Here is a 19,883-nt window from a genome sequence, read left to right as displayed (position 1 = left end):
CTTATTCTAAAATCTGTTCATGAAAAATTTATAGCCACACACGTGTTCTTTATTTGCCTATTCAAAATACATATTATCAAGAGCAAAGGAACCGTCGACAATTTGTCTCGGCGGCCGTCAAATTAGGTACTCATCTTCCCTTGCTGCCGTCATTTTTTGTCCGTCTCCATTCAATTTTGATGGCGTTAGCCTCTCTTTTGGGTTACAGCCTGTCAGTTTTCGTTTTTTTTGCTCCGAATACAAAACCTCTGACAGCAAAACTCATTGATATATTCCAGACGAACAGTACAAGGATATTAGATTAAAGAACCCATTGATTTAAAGATTTTCGAATTGAGAACCAACCATATGTGATCCAACGATTGAAGAACTACGGTTTACATTTTGATAAAAGTAACCAGGTTTCCATGGGTGGAGTTAGGGTTTGTAGTACAGGTAATATTGTCGCTTTCCTTCATTATTTGTATATGTTAGTGTTGAATTTTTTTCATGGTTAGGGTTTGGATCTATATTAGAAAAGGGTAAACTTCCATTTAATCTGTTTAAATGTTATGTCATTTCTTTCCGGTTTGTATGAAGATGACAACTCCAAAGGGTAAACTTGGGCCACAAATTAATAACCTTTTAGTTGCAGTTATTGATATTGTACCGGTGACAATGGCTACCACTCATAATCTCTTTGGTAATCACAATCCTCATTACATAATACTTATGGCATCATTTTGGTCCACATATCCACAATTCTATCTTCATGGCAGAGCTATACCATGAATTTTTAATAAACTATGTGCTTATTTGGTGGTGCATGGGATTCCTAACTAAAGTAGTTTACGATTTCTCAAATTCGCAGATACGCAAATTTTGTATATGTAACTCTCAAAGTCTCAAACTGATTAATATAAGATTCTTTGCATTTTGCAGGCCTTTTGGTGGTGGAGCTGACTAACAAGAAGATGAGCAAATTGCAAAAGGTGATGTTGTAATTGTTGACTTAGATGCAACATTTGAGAATTTGTATATGGGAGGCTCGTAGGCAAACATTATTAATCTAATTACATATATTGATCTCTCATATTCAACCATATAAAACTATAATGTCATCGTGATTAATGTTGTGTTTCTTTTCTTTTGGATGGTGATATTTCTAAACTTATGGTTGAAGTTGATTACATCTGGAGGTTTATCACCGGCAAGTGCACCAAGAAAATGCGTCGTAACTGCAGGAATGAGGTTTATCATTGAGAAGTGGGCCCAAGGATGTTTCGACAGTCGACAAAGGAGGTATTTTGAACTTACAAAGAATTTCAGTTTTGTGTCGTGGCTGAAAATTATTATTTCATTTGTTTGTTTCGTTTCATTTGACCTGTTACTTTTTATTTTATGTGCCAGTATAATTTCAGGCAATGTACTGTGGTTATTGCATTTAAATACTTCACAACAATAGTCGGCCCATTAAACAAATCACGTTTGTGTCTTTGCCAGTAGCATGATGCATCCTAGGATTGGTGCTGATGCAAGGTTAAGGTCAAATTATCCACACAAGTTGAGGATATATATATGTTTTATGATTATTGATTATATGTCATCTAGATGGCTAACTATATTTATGCACAATATTTGTACTGCGACATCCAATTCTATATACTCTAATTATTTATCATGGTGTTAACAGGATGTTTACAGCTTCAATGCGAAGAAATCACTGTTTCACCTTTGACTGTTTTCTTGACTGTTTTCCTCCGCGGCGAAGCGCGGGCCAAAAACCTTGTTAATATCAAAAGCTATACTATTTTTGACTAAAGGATATTTTCTTGATACGACAAATCCAAGTTTACATAAGCATTAAATGCCATACTAGCTAGTTCCTATTAACAAATCACCTACTTTTACAAACAATAAAGAAAGCCACCTAAAAATACAAATAAATTTGCTTTACCCCCTACGGCTATAAAAATTTTCGTAACACTGTATTCTAGGGTTTAAAATACAAGGAAAAGAAATGATAAGATTAGGTAAGGGAAGAAAGGAAAAAAAATTATATACTTAGAAGACATTCTCGAGTTAAAATAAAAGAAAATAAAATAAAAGAAAAGAAAGTGTTAATTACATTCTTGAGTTAGATTGGAATAATAAGATAGGAAAAAAAATTGTAACTTTATAATTATATTCTCATAGCAACATAAAAAAAATTAAGATAGAGTAAATTAGTAATATGATAATGGGCGATAAACTTTCCTTCACAGTTAAGCCATATTTGGCAGGAAAGTTTTGGATGAAAAAAGTCCTAACATTTCTTTTCATTCTCTTTCTTTTTTTAAAAAAAACTCAATAATGAAAAAAATAAAATTTTCTTATTTTTTTATATCCTTAAATAAAAAACTCAAGAATGCAGTGTAAGGTAGCGTTTGATATGCATGAATGAGTGGCGGAATGGAATGGACCATTATGATGGAATGAAAAAAGTGTGTTTGGTTGGTCAATGGAATAGAATCACCCATTACCATGTTCATTTCATTCCCTCAAAAACATCCCAAATTAATTCCATCCACCCCATTGTTGTTTTTCATTCTATCCCTATTTCACACTATATCACCTCCACCACACTCTCACGGCCCACCACCACTACCTTGCCCTCTCGACACCACCACCCACCACCGCCTTGCCCGCCGCCACAACATTCGCCTCCGTCGCCCGCCGCCATCAACACCCGCTCTGGCTGCCCGCTGCCGCCACCACCACCCGCCGCCATTAACACCCGCCTCGGACACCCGCCGCCACCACCACCATTACCCGTCTCCACCCCCCGTCGCCATCAGCACTCGCCTCCGCTGCCACCACCTACCATCGCCGCCCACCACCGCCACCACTAACCATCGCTCCCAGCCATCACCACCATCACCCGCCGCTTACCACCGCCACCGTGTCCACCACCCATTATCACCGCCACCTACCACCACCAACAATTGCTCCCGCCGCGCACCATCCACCATTACTGTTCGCTACCCATCACCACCATCCCATCGCCACTCACTATCATTTTTAAATATTTTGACTTTTTCAAGCTTACCAGAAAATAAAAACTAATAATTCATGTCATTCCCACATGATAACGAAACATGTCAATGTAATGGTAATGATCATTACATTCGATTATCTCATCCATTCCATTTCCTCACTCATTCCATTCCATCACTTATTCCATTAATAGTGCGTGAAGTGACATGCCACATACATATATCTCAATGTGTTAAAATATGTAGTAATTTGTATTTTCTTAAAAAGGTTTGGTGTAATGGTTAGAACTATAGGTGCATAAAAGAACCGGTTCCGTATCTGACCCGGTGGAATTGTCCCGGAACTGGTCCTTACCCGTACCCGACCCGAGAGTAGGATTTCCCCCGGAGCCGTACTCAAAACCGGAAATACCCGGTCAAAACCCGACCCTACCCTACCCGAAACCCAAAAAACCCGGTGGAACCGGTCAAATACCCGGCTATACACGGAACCGGTTCCTACCCGGACCTGGTTTTTACTTTTGTTGACCATACCCGAAAAACAGGACATGGTTTTTCAAATGCCCGAAAACGGTGTATATCAAATAACCGATCTATACATGAAAAAACCTGAAAAATACTAATACTTCAAAAGAGTGTAGCACCTTCAAAAACCTAACCTATACCCGAAAAATAGCTGAAAAGGTTTTTTCAATACCCGGTTTTAGAATAACCGACGCTAACCCCGTTGATTGGATGTGGTTTTTAGAGACAACACCCGGACCTGAATCCAACCTAGGTATTTCCAATACCCGAGTTTTTAAAACCTGATCATATCCGAACCCGATTTCATACCCGGAACCGGGTATTAAAAAAATCCGATTTGTACTAGTATGGGCCTTGACTAGCGGTCATGGGCCGACATGTCTATGGACCTAATTAGGGTTACCCTTCTCTACCTACATATACATAATCATTAGTAGAAGTGCCCGCGCGTTGCGGCGGGGACTCAACGGGAATTTGGTCGATAGTTGTTCGGTTCGTTATGGTACCCTTATTTGTTGTAGTTAAATTAGATTCGATGCAGTTTATGCGGAAACGCATAGATACACCCGATTATATATCATTAGCAAAAAATGAATTAAACACAATTATGTATGTATTTAAGCTTTTTTTTAATCAGCGAGCGTAAGTGAGGTAGTTGACACAAAAATGCATAGACACACAAGATTGTATTGATGAATCAAAATACAAAGGTGTTCATGTTTTGGGTCAACCCAACTATAATCTGTATAAAAAGTTTTCCTTTTTGACTCATGACTCGAATCTTAGCTTCGATTAGTCATTCTCATTTCTTCAATATTGCAAAGGACATAGTTGTTAAAAAGTATGCACGAACACTTAGAAATGTAAAGAAAATATGAAACCTAAATATGTTGTAATCATGAAACAAGGACCACTGTCTAATTTGGTAAAGCTTGCACACCCCTAAACTAACTTTAAACAGTCACCAATGTCCCACTCGCTAAATTAATATCTTGAATGCTATTATCCAGACACCCTGAATACAACCTTCCATTAACAAGTGCCAAACAGTTGACAACTTTGCTTGGATTCAATAGTTTTGATTCTCCGCTCCAAGAGTTTACCTGATACAAAGTTAGTTTAGAGGTGTGCATGAAATCGAAAAAATTGGACAGAATTAAAACTGATGGTTTGGTTTTATGTTCTTTTATTTCTGTAAAAAGTGAACTTATGGTTAGGATTTGGGTTAGCGTGTAATAAAACTGAAAAAACCAAACCGAAACCGATTTAATAGATTTTTATTTCAAGTAATTTATAAGAGTTTAATAAAATGTAACTTAATTATTTTTAATCCAAATGTATCATATATGCCCAAATTCATTATCATGTGCCAATTTTTTAGGCCCAAAGCTTTCAAGTTTAAATGACAAAACCGAAAATGGAACCGATCCAAACAGAACACAGAAACATGTTCAGATTTAGCTCAAAACCGACCCAAACCAAACCGTGTACTTCGGTTTTCGAATTCTACCTTGATTCCCGCGCCTTGCGGAATAAAGCACGCAATGTTGTTTGCGACTTGCAGATTGTTAACATGTTCTTTCACATCGTACACTTCTTCGCAATGAACATCTTCCTTATTAATCGACCACACCTGGTTCATTAAACAGACAAATGACATCTAATCCTACACCGTTTTAAACAGTTGTACGTATAAAGGTCAGACGGCCGTTTTGACCAAACGTATTCAAAGTTTGACCGTCTATGGTCAAAATAACCGTTCGGATATTATCCAAATAGCCGTTCTGACAAACAATTTTCAAAGTTTAGTGGTCAAAACAACCATCCGCATATTGTTGCCATGCTGACCAATAATTTTCAAAGTTTGATTTTTATGGTCAAGACCGCCCTTTGAGAGTTTTCTTAGTTCTTACTCTGATTGTTTTATCGTGTGATCCGCTATATAATGTATTTCCTGACTGTTGAACAGTTAAGCTAGTGACTGCTTTTGTATGTTCTCGAATCTCTTGCGTAAGACGAAGAACACTATCTTTACCTTTACCTGTATTTTTAGCGGTCCAGATCTTCGTTGTTTTGTTGAGAATTCAAAGAAAGATAATAACTTTTTATTAGTTCTAATGAATTATGATATTTCATGTTTTGAATAAAAAAACATTTACCTTTATCGTACCATCCGAATGGCCCATAAAGATCTTGTTTTTGTGGCATACTATAGATAGAACAACTCCATTTATGCTGCAATCTTCTTGAGCTATTTCTTTATGATTCCATAGTTCATGATGCCATAAATAACATATTATTATTATTGTTGAGCTAATTGTTTATGACTCGTGTAATCCATTTATCTAAACGTGCCAAACGTGTTGGCGGGCCAACCTGTTTAACTAAACAGGGTCAACAGGTTGGTTGTCAAAAATGGGTTAAACGGGCTCAACAACGACCCGTCTAAAATTATATATTATCCGAAAACCTGATTATTTTCGAGTCATGTAAAAAATCGCAGCACGAGTTTACATACAGCAATAAGTATTTTTCGAGGGCGTTCGGGACTGCTTACAATGCTAGATTCACTCATTTCTGAAAAAACTTTAAGCATTTCAAATGCAAGCGTAGATGATTTCTTGAATTCTCTCAAACCCTTGCTAATATCCTTCTTGTATATTATAATATCGCGTATCCCGTCTGAAAACCTCAAAAGTAACACAAAAGATTTTCATGAAAAAAAGAAAAAAATAATAATAATAATCATAAGTATGAATGTTATTTTTAAATGGATACTAACCAGGGTCATGTATGAAGCTACTAAGTGCAACCATTATAATAGTTTTATCTTCTGCATCTTTTGCATACTTAAGGATTGTCACGAACCGTTTAAGCAAACAAGTTCTTCCTATTTCTTGAACCCCTATATCAGGAAGATGTGTCAGCATGTCTAGAAGCCATGCTGCAGAAACAAAACACCCAAACATATTTCCGCGTGTCTACTCTTTAATCCTTCGGCTAACGCCTCAAAAATAAGCCCGACTTCATGGTTCACTAACACAAACGCCATCTTTTTTTCCCATTCTTGTGCAGCTTTCTCCTCTTCCTAAAGTTAAATGCCACATAAATATATAATAATATAAATTGTTCAAGATTAAAAAAACTATAAAAAAACTACAAACCATAGTTTGTTGATCATCTCTGGGCTGGCATTGTTGATCTATAATTCTTATCAGTTCCAGCCCGTTTCAGAAGAAATTTCCAAATAAGCGGCTTCCCAGAATACGAAAACCGCCCTTGAAGAGTCAAAAGCGTGTCAGCAGCCGCAAGTTGACCAGTGGGCGAGTCAAGGTTCTTGAGACATGATATTAGATTATCTATAGCTTCTTCTCTGTAAATACTCATCTTTCTTGGTTCCACCTGCATGATATATGCAGTAAGCTCTATTATTATTATTATTATTATTATTATTATTATTATTATTGTTATTATTATTATATATATACGGTCAAGAGTCAAACCAGAAGATCAACCTGCAGAAGGAGACCAGCAATGATTGGTGACTGATTGATGTGAGCGGTTTGAAGACGCACGAGTAACGTGTGCATAATACTAAAAGTACCTTCATCTTTTATGATATGCAAGATTTGGTTATTGGAATTTTCTCGCCATGTGTCTCCCATGGGAGGCCCGCCCTGTAACGCTCTGACCAAATCCAACCACATTGTGAATTTGTGGGTCCATGAAGAACAAGTTTGTTGTGCTTGTTGATTTCTTCAATTTGTATTATCCTGTTTTAGAAAGAATTAAAACAACTATTATAAAAGCAACATCATTTAATATGCTAGTAATTTTGTAAAATGTATTTACGTATTGAGAAAAGGAATATGCCATGACCCGTTCTTGTCTCATGGATGCTTCGGTTTGCTCCTTGAACTGCAAGGTACCGTTCAATTCTTCCCCCATCTATTATAAGTTTATAACAGTTGTGAATATACATTATAAACAGTTTATCAAATCTAATAAACAATATCATGTAAAACTAACTTGGGAAAATTATATTTCTTTTGGTTGTTTATGTAGTAGTTGTCTATAAAAAAGCGTGATTCTCCTCAGACATTCTGATTCTCCTAGAATTAAATTGACAGTGCACACGAGACCTATTTTGCTTGCATTTGAGTGTCGTTGTTCGGCTGAGATAGACTCTGAAGGTCACCGGAGGTGAACTTCAATAAATTTTAACAGGGTCAAATGACCATTTTGTCCATTCAATATGCTTCAACATCCATGGCTGTCATAGCTAATGCAGGTTATTTTCAACTGTAAAAATGAAATTAGGTTAATTCAACAAGGTTCTGATTCAATTATTCCGGCAATAGTTTTGTATAATGAAAAATTTGCAAAGAATGATCCAAAAGCACTTCAGTTTCTGAATCTTTATTCAGATCTTTATTCATTCAGTTTGCCTCCTTCAAATCATTATTCATTCACCACCAAACTGAATATGAAATAATGAATTTAATTAAGCCTGAGATATAATCAAACATAGATTCAGAAATAATCTCCAATTACCAGTGTTAAAGGACCTTCAATGTCCCTCTTTATCTGCTGCAACAGGATAATACAGTTGAATATGAAAACATATAAAACAATTACAATGAAGTGGTAGGCAATACAATAAACGAAATAAATAAACACAGTTATAGGAACCTGTGAACTGGTTCATTATTTTCCCTTCATTCACAGAGCCGTTTTTTGCGATTACATTTTAAAATCAGCTTCAAAATTGTTATTTATTTATTTATTTTTTTTAAATGAATGAAAAAAATGATAGCCAATGATGATGTAAATTATAAAATGTTGGAATTACCGACTGATTTCATTTTGATGATAACTAGGCTGCCTGAGGCTTATTTTTTCATTCTGTTTTTAAATTTGGTTTACCATATGAATCAGTATTGCTTTCTTCTCTTTTTGATGGTCTCTCATTTTTTAATTTTTAACTTGTTTCAGTATTGCTTTTACTTTTAGGCCTGTAAGCGAATCGAAATTTACTTTTTGTAATTATTTCGCGCGATGTTTGTTTATTTTAATAAGTGAACAAACATTAACAAAAAAATTTATGTTTGTTTAATTGAACAAACGAACATAAACACATGTTATATGTTTGTGCATGTTTGTTTATGTGTGGTTACATAATAATAGTGTATAAATACATTAACTTGAATAGCTATCTCAGTGGCGTATCTAGACGAAAATTTTAGGGGAAACATTCAATTTTTTTTACTGTATCTCCTACAATGTAAACGAGTATTTTTTTTACCGTAGTTTATACAATACACGAATTCTTTTTTATCGTATTTCATACAATATATAATTTTTTTTGAATTTGGTGTTGGATCGATATCATCATTTACTTGGAATTTTCATTTAAAAAGATTAATAATAAGACTTGTTGTTTCATCTTTCAAGCTCCCTAATTTTCGTTGAAACAAAGTTTAAACCGTAAATCTATAATTAATTCACACAAACCCTAAATCCCTAATCATTTCCAATTTATATTAATTAAATATCCAATAAAACATAATCAATTGAACAAGTAGAAGTCGAACTGTGTTTGAGAAACTGAGGGATCACAGACAGTTGATTACTAGGCTGTAGCGTGGAGGTTCGGTGATCGGAGGAGGATAGCAAGGAGTTGGATTGTTGTGGGGTGGACGGTGGTTGATTGAAATTTTGTTTTATTTAATATTGTTGTCTGGCCTGGCCTAAATCAAGCGTCCATGCATCGATAAATAACGAACGATAGTTTTATTTGATTTGGGCTAAAATTTGGTTGACTTTTTAAACTTTTGTTGTGCTTTAATTGGTTTTAACTTTTAATTTGATTGAGCTTTAAACTAAAAAGGGTAACGTTATATTTTTTCAGCGGTAGAGAAATACTATAACCATCAAAAAGTACAAAAATTATGTTAAATAGATTGACTATGCGGCCAGAATTAGAGTAGAGGTTGATTCGTGAAATACATACAATGGAAATCTTTCAAGAAACAATGACTCGGAACTTGTACATGCTTGATCACGAAGAGCCTTGCAAGCCTCCATCACCAAAATGACCTCCTTCACTAAGGAAGCAATAAATCGAAAAACGAACAATTGTTTGATCAATCATCAGCATGTAACAAATTATAGACATGAATCACATTATTTACTTAATTGATCGTGTTTGCATAATTATTCTAACATTAAGAGCGCATAAAAATATCTATCAATGGACATGTGGTTGTGTAACAAGAATGCATGTTTTAGATAATAGCGAGCAAAAAAGAAAGATATGAACATACCAAATGATCACGTGAGCATGATAACTAAGTTGGGTTTTAGAGCATTCTCATCCCATCCCCTATAATTATGTGAGAGAAATTTGTAAATTATAGGGTGAGGTAGTGAATGGTTGTGAGTGTAAATTACAGGGTGGAGAGAGAAATGTAGTGATTTTTTTGTAAATTTGAGGCAACATTGTTTGCCTATATATTTTTTAATATTTGTTGGATTGGTTGTGAGTAAATGAGAGGGAAAATGAAGATGCAAGTGGAAAAACTCGCATATGACGTTATTGGATATTTGCCACGCCAGAGAGGATCAAAAGTGGCATCCTCTTCAAACCTACATGTATATCACCAAACTTAAATTAAAATTTAAGAGGGTGTTTGGGATTCATTTTTTTTACCTTTTATAACTTATTTAAGACATAAGGTATAAGTTATAAAGTTATAACTTATAACTTATATACTCACAAAACCTAATTTTTCAATCATCTTATGACCTATAACCCATAAGTCATAAGCTATAAGGAGTTAAAATAAGGAATCCCAAGTATAATTGCAACCCATAAATTGTAAAGTGTTGGCTGAATCAAGAATACGGTGCCCGGTGGTGGATGCTAGGTTGTGTGAAAACAAAGAAATGACCTTCTTTCTCTGCACCCCTCTTTTCTATGGCGAGAATCAGAGCCACCACCACGCCACCGACATCTAGGGCTCCAAATTAGAACCTGACAACAATAAGATTGATGGTGACAATCCAAATACGAACGAAGCGGATGTAAAATGACGCATAATCGCCGACAAAGGTTCAGAGAGGAAAGGCCGATGAATCTGAATTGCAAAAAAAGGTATCACACCACGGCCACCAAGGGTCCATAAACCGAACACGACATTAGTGACGGGATTAATCGGAAATCGAGTGAGGAACTAAACAGTCACCATCTTCACCGTCTTTAAGATGCAATAAAGTGGAAGCTGTGGTGGTTATAATCAAATACAGAGAGTTAGAGACAGATAAGAGGTCGGTGAGGCCATGTGTAGTGGAGGGCTACAATTGGGGGCGAATTGTGACACGTGGCGCCCAGTCAGCATGGAGTGAAAATTTGTTTTTGGGGTGTAATGGTGTAGGGCTACAAGTTGGGCCCATAGTGTGTTTTTTTATTATTTTCTTTTTATAATTAAACTAATTAAATAAAAACCAATTTATTTAAATAATTAAATAAAAATGTATTAAAATTAAAAAATAAAAACAAAAAAATACATAAACTAAAAAAAAGACGAATAATAAAAATAAATTATAATAAAAAAACACACCAAAATAAAAATAAACATAAAAATTTCTATAAAAAAACTAATCTATTCGTCTTCATCTTCGTCTTCGTCCCCGTCCTCGTCATCGTCCTCCTCCTCGTCTTCGTCCTCGTACTCGTCTTCGTCCTCCTCCTCAACGGGACGATTATCCCACACATGTTGAACCAAATCCGCCTTCAGTTGGTTATGTATATCACTTGATGTGAGCTGGTGAATGTTATACGTTCGTTGTTCTTGGGTTGGTTCAGGGAACTGTTCTGAAACGCTTCCTGGTATATAGTGTTGACATATTGCTTTTCCCTCGTCTTCTAAAATCATATTATGCAATATGATACACATATACATGGCATCGCTCATTTTTGCCAACGTCCATACACGACAAGGGTTTTCACATAATGCCAACGTTTTTTAGAACCCCGAAACACCTCTCGATATCCTTTCTCGCGGACTCTTGCTTCTTCTTAAAATAATCTCTTTTTTCTTCGATAGGGTCTTGAAACGTCTTGACGATGATTGAGTACTCTGGATATATTCCATCTCCCAAATAGTATCCGTGACGATAGAAGGTATCGTTGGCATAAAACGGTAAGACCGGTATGCTACGGCTGATGTAATACTCTAACACGGGTGACGCGTTAAGAACGTTTATGTCGTTGTTGGACCCGACTGAGCCGAAGTAGGCTGACCGTCGTGTGAACAAATTACTTGAAGACTAACCGTTGGCACTCCATGGTCACCACGAGTGTATTGACCTCGCCATGCGGTTGGACAGTTTGCCCACTCCCAATACATGCAATCTATACTCCCTATCATGCCTGGAAAAGAATGTTTGCTTTCGTGTACATCATATATGCGAGTCAAGTCGTTTCAAGTAGGAATCCTCAGATAAAGACGAGAGTATAATTGTATTATCCCTATACAAATAAATTATTAAACAATAGTTAATACAAACAATTTAAATATTACCGATGCAAAAATTCTCCAACGCATCTCTCGTTGTTTTCTCAGCCATCTTTAAATACTCGTCATTGATATTGGTCGTGTTGCCGTATGCGAGGATGCGTATAGCCGAAGTAAACTTTTGGATGGCGGAGAATCCTAAATATCCTCTTGCATCGGGTTTCTGTTGAAAATGCTCATACTCCCGCTCCATATCTCCAACGATGCGCAAAAATAAACGCTTGGACATCCGAAAACGACGTCGAACATAGTGTCGTTAAATGTAGGTGTGTCATCGAAGTAGTCCTTCATCAAACGAGCGTTCGCTTGCGTACGATCCCGAAGGATATACAACCAACCAGACATTGATAAATCACAAAGATGGTGCCGAAGGATATATGACCGTCTACGTGGTGTCGTTGAAGCTCCTATTAGTAGTGTTTAGAAAAAGCTATAAGCTTTTCGTATTTCAAATTACTTAAATAACTTTCCAAAATAAATATATTTAGTATTTTTTTTAAATATGTCCATTTTGGTCATTTTAAATATTTTATTAAAAGCTTCAGATACTCTGCCATATATCTAAAAAGCTAGCTACCAGCTTCAAGCCATCAGCTTTCAGCTACAGCTACCATCTAGTTTTGCCAAACATACCTTATATTTGCAAATTTATATTCCAACATCATATATATGCTTCATACAAGATTCATCTCAAACAATTCAAGGTTCGTCTTTTTTCTTTTCCCTTCAAATACTCAAAATAATATTTGATTTCAGGATATTTTCATCAACCGTTATGCAATTAGATCTTTTCTCAGTATCATATTTGTCTAATCTGATTAAGTATTGTCTAATATGTACAAGACTTGTAATTAGGAGGGACTGTTTGGATGTAATCTTTTAGGTATTATCAGTTCCCAAAATCAGAAACAATTTTGACACACTATGGAAAGTAGAAACTTTAAGGTTCCTTTGACTTTATGTGTTTGACTTTTGTGTACAATTTCTGTGTTTTTATTTAGGGAAAATTACCAAATAGGTATGTTGACCAACCACCTTTGGCCCGGCCGAAATGAGTTGGAAACACTACATGTATCTCAACTTTACTAGGAGGCTACACAGAAATCTTGTCTGCCAAGGCTCTAGAGGTGCTCGACAGTCCTTCACGAAATCTCCCTAGCCTTGTCTACCTAGGAAAGGAAGGTGCCATGGAAGGGCTTGTCAAGCACCATATTTAGGGAGTGCAATAGAGAACTTGAGATTTGATGCAAACAATCAGTCGAAGGAGCGGAGCTTAGAGCCTTGACTTTCTATATCAGTCAAGCGCACTCTGGAGGTAAAGCAACACCTTAGCCCAGGTGATACACATGGCATGATAAGGTCTTGCCAGCTCATTTTTGTGTGAAATTCCGTCCAGGCTACGCTGATGCCTAGTGGTACTACCAAAGTGGGTTAGATGTCATTGATTTTGCTTATTTTGGTTGGTTTTTAATTCCATGCCTATTTTGGATAAATATTGGTCAAACATGCCTATACTTGTAATTTTCCCTTTTATATATGCACATCCAAACACTGTCTCTTGCAAGCTGCAACATATTTTATTATAGGTGATCCTGATCACTAACTCAATATTGGATAATCAGTTTCAAAACATGCATCCAATCACCCTGAAGTCACTAATAAAATAAGTAAATTAATTATTAATTAAGTTAATAATAGGTGTCTGAAGTCACTAATGAAATAAGTAAGTTAAATTAAGTTAATAATAGGATGAATCACCAGCTCATGATCCTTAAGTATCCTACATAAAAGTTAACGTACAAATGAAATTAACGTGCTAATTGTAAGAATCAAGTGGAGTAATTATACAAATGGCTTCATATACATACTGAAAACAAGCCCAATTGCCCGCTTGTAAAGCTCACATCACCGGTTCATCACTAATCCCACTATACGGGTGTGGCAATTACCCACCATCAAACGGGCCCGAACCCAAATTGAAATGGGCCCATGAGCTAGTCATACCCAACAGACCATCTGCACCTGGTGGTTCAGTTTTGCATCTGAACCAGCAGATCCATTGGGTCTCTTTTCAGGCTCAGTTATGCGTTTCGACCAGCTAACATAGTTGGGCTTGTTAGCCCAACCGACTTCTCAAACGCGATTGTGTGGACGGTTGGTGAGATGGTGTGTGGTATGATATTCAGGGGAGCTCTGATTTGGGTTTTTTTGGCTGCTTATTTATGGGCCGTACCATAATTCGTATCAGGTTTCGGGTGATAACCCGAGGGTGAGAAGACAAGTGATGCAGGTTGAGAAGTTGCTAAACCGGTTAACTATTTTTCTAAACCGGTTGACTATTTATCTGTTTTGTTGTTTCATGTTGTGTCTTTTAGTGTTTTGAGTTTGTATAGCTTCGATCGGATTCCATAGGTTTGTGAAGGAAATATATGCATTCACATGATGAGGTTCTCCTGAAGATTCATATTGATGCTGTGATGATAACTTATATGTATGGGTTTGGTTAATAGAATAAATACAAATAAATACTTTTTTATAAATGTTTGTGTTAATGGCGAATATGTTGATAAACAACCAAAGCTTCTAGCAAGCTGCTAGAGTGTAATTGTGTGTCCAAGACAAGCTCCTAATTTTGATCATTTTTTCACCCATATAAAACTTCTTGTCTTAATATCCCCTTTTTGGTTGCTACACTGCTATGTAGCGCGAATTCAAGATTATTTTATTAGTTGTATTTTATTAAATACTACTCCCTCCGTCCCATTATAAGTGTCATAGTTTGACTTTTCAAGTCTTTCTTTTGCAACCTTGACCGTAAAAATTTTTGTTCGTGTCATATAATACTTGATGAAAATTATATCAATGTAATATTCATTTAAAACCCAATCCATTCATATATTTTATATCAAGTATTATATAACACAAACAAAAATATTGTCGGTCAAAGTTAAACAAGAAAGATTTGAAAAATCAAACTAGGACACTTATAATGGGACGGAGGGAGTAGATTTTACCAGATTATTAAATCTCGGGAGGTGGTAAAACCCAAGTGTTGTCGGTTTTGAGCGTTGAGATAGTAAGTCGACGCGAATTCGGTCGGTTTCGATGATCTGTGTTATTGTCCGAAATTAAAACTAAATATATAAACAAAAAAACTATAAAAGTTGAAATGGACCAATATGGTGGCGTTAGTCGGTAAAACTCGAACGTTGGTAAAAGCCGATCGTTGTCGATCCTGGAACTTAAACAAAAAAATTGACGTTACCTCGGTTTTCATTACGTAACGGTTCGTTACGCTGACTGAACTTGCGCCGGGCAGGTTATTAAAACTCGAAGTACGGTGGTAAAACCCAAGTGTTGTCGGTCCCAAACATTGAGCCGGTAAGTCAACACGAATTTGGTTGGTTATGGCGATGTGTGTTATTATACCGGAATTAAAACCAAATATAAAACAAAAAAGTATAAAAGTTGAGGTGGACCAATAGGGTGACGTCAGTCGGTAAAACATGAGCGTTGTTAAAAGTCGATTGTTGTTAATCCTGGAACTAAAACACAAAAAATTGACATTCGCTCGGTTTTCATTACATTCGTTTCGATGACTGAACTAAGGAAACAAAAACAAACTTTACGGACCAGTTCGGTGCCGTCAAGTGGCCAATAAGACAATAGCGGCACCAAACTTTTTATTTATTATATACTAGGTTAGTTACCCGTGTAGTACACGAGTTACGATAAGTAATTTTTTAAATAATAACATAATGTGAAATACAAAAAAAATGCATCACATATATAAAGATACTAGTTTTTATCTCCGTATTACGGGGGGTTGTTTTATATTATTTGTTTCTAATATTTATTTATTTTTTGAAATTTTATTTTTTTTATTGTATGAAAGTTAATAATATACTTATGGTTTGATGATAAATTGTTTCATAAATTACACATTACACAATTTGAAAATAAAAAGTTGTTAGAAAATTCATAAATCATAAATTATTTCTTTGTTATTTTCTATATTAAAACTTAGTTGTAGATGGCTATGTTTTTAAACCAACTCGTGAACAAAAACTCATTCTAATATTAAATTGTTTTGACATGAACAATGTTTGATAATTTAATCGGTTAAACAAACTCACCTGTTTCCTATTGATTACTTAAAAATCTAATGCAAAATATTTTATATTAAACAAATTAACAGATTTATGATGGTATTAATTCTTTTAAATTAGGATGAAATTATTAAAAATTGAAAATAGAAAGGTACTTACTATAAGAGAGAGGAGGGAAAATTTTATAAAGATAAATATAGTAATGGCATGTGACATTTAGAAAGCTTTATTTATTAAATTTTTTTTTTGAAAATTGACTTTCATTAAAAACAAACACAAAAAACGACTATCACCAAGACGGAGATAGACGCCGAAAGCCAAAAACCAATAACAACAATCACGTTACATCAAATAAACACCATCTTTTCCAATCCACTACCCCTATCTTAGATCTATTTTTGTACCAAAGAAAACCCAAAGATTTTATATCCGCAACCATTTCTACCACCTTAGTGTTCTTGCCCGAAAAAATCTTTTCATTCCTAGCCCGCCAAATCCTCCAACAAGTAATGATGACAATGCCATGAATAATCAATCTCTTGTTCCCCGTCGCACCACTAACCTTATGCACTTCCACCAAATCATTGACATGGAAAACAAAAGATCTAGTGATGTTGCACCATGAACCAATCGCATTCCAAACGGCCATAGAAATGAAACACCCGGTTAACAAGTGCTCGAGCGATTCCTCATTACTCTCACATAAAGCGCAACTATGATCATCACAATGCAAATGACGCCTAGCTAAAGCCTCCTTGGTTGGAAGACAATCCAGAACGGCCCTCCACATAAAAATATTACATTTTTTCGGGACCCAATCGCTCCATTGAAAACCGAAACTCCCAGCATCCACAACGGACCGCACCATCCATCTTTTAATCGACGAAACCTCGAACTCTTTGCAGCTACCAACCGCCCAAGACCATGAATCTTCACGGTCAACCATCACCACCCCTTGAAGGAGATCTTCCAACTCTTGCTTCTCGATCACCTCCTGTTGGGAGCAAGGAGCTCTAAGCCAATCCCACACAATGCGACGAGAGGATCCAGTGACCACCAACCGATCTGCTAACAAGACATTTTTATGTTTTTCTACCGCATATAAGGACGGATAGTTGTCCATAATCGGCGCCGAACCCAACCACAAATCCATCCAAAACCGAACTTGGCGACCATTCCCAACTGTGGCCCGGATCACTCTATTAAAACCCACACCATCAACCTTAAATTTGTTCCAAAACATAACACAATTCTTCCAAACCCCCGGGAATCCCATTATTAACCGGAGCAAGCCCCCAACAGCGCGAGGACCCGTGAATAGACAACACTACTCTTCTCCACATCGCGTGATGATCGTTTAGAAATCTCCTAAGCCATTTAGTAATCAGCGCTTGATTATTAACCTCTAAACGAGCGATACCTAAACCCCCTTCTTTTATAGGTTTGGTGACTACCTCCCAAGCCACCCATGACATCTTCCTCACTTCATCCGAACCACCCCATAAGCTTCTAAATCATTGATAACCTTCTTGGGTGCCTTAAAAAGCGAAAAATAATAAGTGGGAAGACTATCCAGCACCGATTTAATAAAGGTTACCCGACCGGCAATAGATAACGAATTAACTTTCCATTTAGAAAGCCTCTTCTTGAACTTGGACACAACCGGTTCCCAATTAACCACCCTATTCATGTTAGCACCAACCATAATCCCTAGTATAGATAATAATTTGTGCATTGGTGTCACTTAAGTGTTGGAAACATATATAAGACCATCTTTAGTATGAGAGAGAACAAGCGTGTCTACGTCGACACTATCTAATTGATCGGTTCACTCTTCTACTAACTTTTTAAATTTTAAAAAATTTTAAAGAATGGTGTCACTCGAGTGTTTGACGCATATATAAGACCATCTTTAACGGAAGAGGGAAGGAGCTTGTCTACAACATCACTGTCTAATTCATCAGTTCCTCTCTCCTTTATAAACTAACGCCTGAACTTAAAGTGGAGGGTAAAGTAGACGTCAGGAGGTTAAGTGAAGTAGTGGACTATTTTTCAAAATAGGGTCAATAAAACGAGCAGAATAAGAAAAACAAGAAAAAGGTGCTTGTCAATATTAAGGTATAACTTGTTCAAAAATGTTTTTATAAATTAGTACATACCATGATGAAGGCTTCACGTAACATAAGGTAATCAGCACGAACAACTGAATTCCCGAAATGCTGAAAGAAACAAGCCTGGAAATCATGCCATGCTACCCCCCACCCACCCACTTTTCTTGGTGATCAACTTTAGAACCGATTTCCGACAACAATTCATCAAGATCACTAAACCTGCTCATTATCAATGGAAAATTGAATTATTGTAAAAAATAATTATGTATCATTGTGTTTATCCCATGAAAACATAATAAGTTGTAACACTGCCATTACTGACATTATATACCATAGAAATATGTTACCCAAACATAGCTTGAAGCCATGGAAGACTAATACATGCGAAATTGACAGAGAGAAATAGAGAGAAGAAGCTAAGAAAGTATGTTCATTCAACTAATATATACCATCTCATTAACGACTCAGATTTGTGCATACAACAACTAACTAACTCAGCTAACAGATGCGAACACGGACAATTAATAGAACCAATTTATTTATTCATATTTTTCATATTTTTCATTTAATTTTTCATCGAATACGAACACGGACAATTAATAGAACCAATTTATTTATTCATGCAAATTTATTATTATAAAACTTAATGGTATACATGAAAGATAAGAGAAACGACACCCAAACATAACAATGGATCAAATCACCATAACATGAGGTCCAAATAACAACTTAACCAACTTTTTGACGATGACACTAAAGAGCGTACCTCTAATTAATAAACATTTGATGTTGAGAGCTTGATTAAAGCAGAATAACACATCTTTACTCGATGAAAATTTGAAAGGGACTTGATAGTTATACAATTTGAGGACATTCAAAAGAAAACTGAAAGGACCCACAATTATCTATTGCTTACGATGAACTTGCGCGTTCGTTCTTCACCATTTTCCGCTCGTTGATCTTATAAAAATCCCTTGCAAAGAGTAAACAAAATAAGATTGAAAATAGGTAGAATAAAAGCAAGTGGCATATAAGAGAGATCAGGTGAACCAAAACAAAACTTGGGAGTAAAATTAGGGCTACCTTTGATTGTCAAATACATATCAATAATTGATTGTCGTCATGCTCACCTTTTTCATCATATTGCTATCACGGTGGTCCAGAATTATTGAACCCTATTTACTTTTTCAAGATTCATTCTTGAATTCTCGTTGACAATGTAGAAGCTGTTTGAAATTTGAATTTGCTTTGAAGAAAGTGAGGAACCGGTCTATAAAACCTTTAGATAGAAAACTTGCAGGGGAAGCTTGTAAGAGTATTCACATTCAATCTATCAGAATATGTGAATGAAGTTTTTATAATGTAAGGAGTGGTTTACGGTGTTGTGAGTGGAGGAAAGAGAAATGTAGTGATTTTTCTGTATATTTAAAAAGTTACTATTCATGCCTATATTTTTTTAATATATTTTGAAAGTGCTTGTGAGTGAAGTAAAAAGAAATTATAATGATAAATAAATATAAAATTATTATTTAATTGAAAAGAAGA

At 35.8% G+C, this 19,883-nt stretch overlaps 1 non-coding gene and 1 pseudogene across 1 annotated transcript; both read left to right on the top strand.

Moving 5' to 3' along the window:
- Window positions 1–8,352: 8,352 nt before the first annotated feature.
- LOC143618238 (small nucleolar RNA snoR77Y) lies at window positions 8,353–8,436 on the top strand. The gene has a single exon (XR_013150975.1). It is a non-coding gene; the product is annotated as a small nucleolar RNA snoR77Y (small nucleolar RNA).
- A 5,530-nt stretch (window positions 8,437–13,966) lies between these two features.
- Window positions 13,967–14,501, top strand: LOC143618235 (E3 ubiquitin-protein ligase RMA1H1-like; annotated as a pseudogene).
- Window positions 14,502–19,883: the final 5,382 nt, after the last annotated feature.

Source organism: Bidens hawaiensis, unplaced genomic scaffold (genome assembly GCF_021521415.1).
Source record: "Bidens hawaiensis isolate Kalapana, Puna unplaced genomic scaffold, B.hawaiensis_p1.1 tig00066099_1, whole genome shotgun sequence".
Classification (NCBI taxonomy): domain Eukaryota; kingdom Viridiplantae; phylum Streptophyta; class Magnoliopsida; order Asterales; family Asteraceae; genus Bidens; species Bidens hawaiensis.
The sequence above is the reverse complement of the archived record's forward strand: the minus strand, read 5'-3'. Positions and strand labels throughout refer to the sequence as shown.